The 4,498-nt window shown below is 37.5% G+C and overlaps 1 non-coding gene across 1 annotated transcript; it reads right to left on the bottom strand.

Moving 5' to 3' along the window:
• Positions 1-367: 367 nt before the first annotated feature.
• Positions 368-498, bottom strand: LOC147378573 (small nucleolar RNA SNORA72). The gene has a single exon (XR_015153495.1). It is a non-coding gene; the product is annotated as a small nucleolar RNA SNORA72 (small nucleolar RNA).
• Between the last annotated feature and the right edge of the window lie 4,000 nt (positions 499-4,498).

Genomic DNA, 4,498 nt, shown 5'->3' with positions numbered 1-4,498 from the left:
TTTCTCTTCTTTTGTGGGCTTTTTTCTTTCTTGATAGTGTCCTTTGAAGCACTCCAATTTTTCATTTTAGTAAAGCCTAATTTATCTATTTTTTTCCTTTGGCTGTTTGTTCTTTATGTGACACATTTAAGAAACCAATTCCTAACCCAAGTTCATGAAGACTAACGCCTATGTTTTCTTCTAAGTGTTTTATAGTTTAAGCTCTTGCATTTAGGGCTTTGATCCATCGTAAACTAGGTTTTGAATATCATGTGAGATAGGGACCCAACTCATTATTTTGCATGTGGATGTCTATTCCATTTTCTAGGCATTTTGGGTTCTATTTTATTTATTTTTTTTTTAAATTCTTTTTAATTTATCAGACTTGGTTTATCACCAGCATTTATAAAACCAGAGCTAGGCAAAGAACTAGGTCTGGAGACACAAGCATGGTCTTAATATAGCAAATGTTTAGCCTGCCCTGATTATTACAAATCAGAACAGCGAGAATATTCGCAGGGGTTCTATTTTAAAATATGGAAAGTATTGATAAAGGAATTGGTACAATTCTAATGAAATGTATTAACATTACACTGAGAATTTAAAATTTCTAAATTCTACATTTATGTCCAAATTACGTTGGTTTTCATCTAAAGGAGGCCACTAGATTTCTTTGTTAACCTTTGAAATTATTTGTGCATCATAGATTTGTAAAACTCTCTGAAATATCAGCTCTGTATATGTGCTGGTAGTTTCTCATAGGGTGTTTTCAAAGATCAAGCTGCTTGAATTCATTTTGAATTCTTCAGTTGGTAATGAGTATTCTGAACATGAAGCAAAGATAGTTTTTAACCAATAGTGAGCAGTTTATTTTATTTTCTTATTTTAGCATTATTTTCTCTCCATAGTTTTACAGCAATATTGGACAGTTGATATTTTTTACCTTACCCTCTTGTTTCTTGGCATTTATTGACTTGGTTTTAGTCAGCTGTAGTTGTGAAATTTGAATTCTGTTCTCCTACCACTTATAATACTCCTTTGCCTACTTGTATGAAGTATGAAAGTGTTTTATTCAGAAATGGTCAATGAAATTACTTATTCCAGCAGACACAAAAATAACTCAAATGAGTAAAGTTTGGCTTCATCTACCTCATTTTTGAAATTAGTGTAATTTCCAACATCCCCAGTCAAGTAAATATTGGTTGCTTTTGAAAACGGTATGGGAAAAAAGTAGCAGATATAGCAACGGACGTATATTCCTCAGACATTCAGACCTAAGGCTGTTCTCCAACCTGGCTTCTGTGGAACTGCCATTCTAACAAGCAGATGCTGTAAGCAAGAATGTGAATTATTAATGCAGTATAGCATTGTCACCAACAGACCACATAAATCTATTTTAAAAATTCTTTTACATACATAGGACAGATTCTGCTGTGGCACTATGTGCTCTAAAAGCTGCAGATACATTTTAGAAAACACTGATGAAGCCATTACTGTTCTGTCCATTTGTTCATAGTATATATCATTATTCAAGAAATTTAAGAACCATAATGATGGAAAATCACACGGAAAGAAAAGAAGAGGAACATGGACTCTGTCAGAAACAAGGGCTACATTTTTATTCAAGAGGTCCCTAATGATGGAAAATCACAGTGAAAAGCAGAGGCAAAACCAGGATTCCATAAAGGACCTGACACACACCAGTGGTACAAGTAGGAGAACAGTCATAGCAGACGCGTAAAAATAAAGAAAAACAAAATTAACGAGAGACAAGCTGTACTGGGGCTGACGTTCAAAACAGCAACAAATCACAGCGAATTCTGAAGATTAATTTCAAAGAATCTTCTGAAATAAGCAAGGAGACAGACAGCATCAATATTAATGAAGCTGAAATAGAACTCCAAAAGAGCCGCAGCATAAAATGGCACATGAATGTTTTGTTTTTAAATGGATTGTAGATTGGATCACAGGACCATCAGGAAAATGAAGGGACATTCACAAGAACATCATAACAGGGCCAGCTGTGTGATAAGCAATTACAGCATCAGTGCTAGAATCTCCTATGTAAAAGAAAAACATCAGTAGTGAAATAAAAGAAAATGTCAACAGTCTGCAGATGAGGTAAAAGAAAGTGAAGAATAGATTTTATTGAGCCTCAATAGCCTTCACTGTGTCAATATCGAATGTCTTTGATAAAACAGACAATAGGCATTCGAAGAAAGATCAGAATTTGATTCCGTCTTGTAATGCACTCAATTTCCCTTCAGCTTGTCAGCTAAGCAGCCCTGGAATCAGCCCAAAGCTTCCACTGCTTAAACCACTTGCCCGGTTGCAAACTAAATGCTTTTGGAAGCTGTATAGCTTTGACAGGCTTCTAGAGTCTACAGATGTCTCAGGCATCTATAGATCAAATTTTAAAGGAAATAGTTTAGGTGTGTTAATAGCAGTGGAATGCTATAGTCCACATTTTTATAAATAAAGGATTTGTTATTAAAAGGCAAGTTGTCAATTATTATCTCCCTGTTGGTTTCATGGGTTGCTGCCCTCCAGATGGACAGGTCCAGGGGCTGTGTCTCAATGGAGTTGTGGCAATTCCACTTGGCATTTCCATTGCTATGTGGTACCACAGAGGGAGAAAATAACACCCACTTCAAGCTTTTTCTCTCTTCCTATAGCTCTACAATATTTATGATTGCAAGTTGTTAAGCTATTTTAACCACTAGCTGAGCCAAAGCCTGTTTGCAGGGGACAGAAGAGTGTGGGGTGGGGGGCAGAATTTACTTCCTATCCACAGTTAGAAAAGTAAGTCATGTCCGGCATAAAACAGCCTCTGTAGGGTTGGGTTCTTTGCCAATCTCCTCCTAAAAAATGAATGGGAAGTTGTGGACATTTCTGGAGAATTTATAGCAAGGGGCCATTTCACAGAGCTTTACTCTCTGTACTACCACAAAGAAATATTAGCCCTGTAGTAATTTAAAGATATGTCCATAGATTCTTTGGTATTCTTCCCTTAGGAGCTGGCACTTAATTCTCCTCTCTTTGATAGTAAGCTGGACTTAGTGACTAACGGAATATGATGATACGGGGCATGATGTTGGAGACTAGGTTATTAAAGGCATTGAGCTTTCCTCCTTGCTCTTTCTTGAATGATTCACTTGGGGGGAAGCAGTGGCCGTGTCATGGGGTAATCTCAAGAGGGCACTCAGGCAATCCTGCGGAGAGGCCCATTGGTTGAGGAACTGAGCTGCCAAACGGCAGCCAACAGGAGCAAAAGGAGGTCACTTGTCGAGAACCATATGGGCCAGCCATCTTCTGGTCCCAGTCAGCCTTCAGGTGGCTGTAGCCGGGCCTGACATCTTGAGTGCAACCATGTGAGAGTCCCTGAGACGGAATCCCTCAGCTGAACCTCTTCCAAATTCCTGACCCACAGAAACTGTGAGGTAATAAATATTCATTGTTTAAGCTGCTAAGTTAGGGGGTGATTTTTTTTTTTTTTTTTTGCCATGCCATACCACTTACAAGAATCTTAGAGCAGCTTCAATCCTGACCGGGGATTGAATCTAGGCCTTGGCAGTGAAAGCCTGGAATCCTATCCACTAGGTCACCAGGAAACTCCCTGGGGGTGACCTTCTATGTGCAATAGATAATTAATACAAGCCCCTGCCATTTATTTATGGTATTTATGTCCTAGGCTCTGTTTGCCAGACATAAACTTCTTATAATGTAATGAGATTCTTTAAAGAGGCCTAAGATTGCTAATTGCAATATGTGTATGAATCAGCCTGTTAGGAATGCTATTTTCTGTGGCACATTCCCTAACATGGGACCTATGAATCTGTATTTTCTAGAACACACTATTTGAGAAATATTGCTTCAAGCCTTTATCCTTTTTCTTCAGCAAATGCACATCTTTTAAATAAGACCCTCTGGGCATGTTGTTCCTTGTTTAAAAAATTATTACATTATTATTTTTAAAATACTACCCAAAGACTGTAGTGAAGTTTTTGCAAAGAGCAAGAGATAGTGTACCCTGATGAGAAGGTATTTTTGGAGACCAAGGATTTCTCAAACCAGATCCTTTGGAAGTCTGTCTTATTTGTTTGGGTAGGATACTTGCACTACCCAAGGAATTTTGGATTTGCATTTAGGGTAATTCTATAGGCAAAAGCCTATGCCTCATTTTGCTCACAGGTTTATCTAATTTTTAGGAGGTAAAGACAGAACCATCTCAGAGGACCAGAGAGTTGCCAGCATGGTAGACCTGAGGGTCCCCAGAGGCCTTTCCCCAGTAGAAATCTCCTTCAGCCTCATAGGATAGAATAGAGTCATTCTCTTATCTCAACCATCTATATATTTGGTGTATTTTTAAAAAATGTTTCCAATTATAATTGGGAGATGTCATCAATTATAAGATACACTTTGATTTATGAGATATTAAAATGAAAAAATATGCATCTTAGAATAGATGAAATAATAATTTTATGATTGACAAGAGTGGTATCAACAACTCATCACTGGT

This window comes from Bos grunniens, chromosome 2 (genome assembly GCF_055505025.1).
Source record: "Bos grunniens cultivar Pamir isolate PY7600 chromosome 2, Bosgru_T2T1.0, whole genome shotgun sequence".
Classification (NCBI taxonomy): Eukaryota; Metazoa; Chordata; class Mammalia; order Artiodactyla; family Bovidae; genus Bos; species Bos grunniens.
The sequence above is the reverse complement of the archived record's forward strand: the minus strand, read 5'-3'. Positions and strand labels throughout refer to the sequence as shown.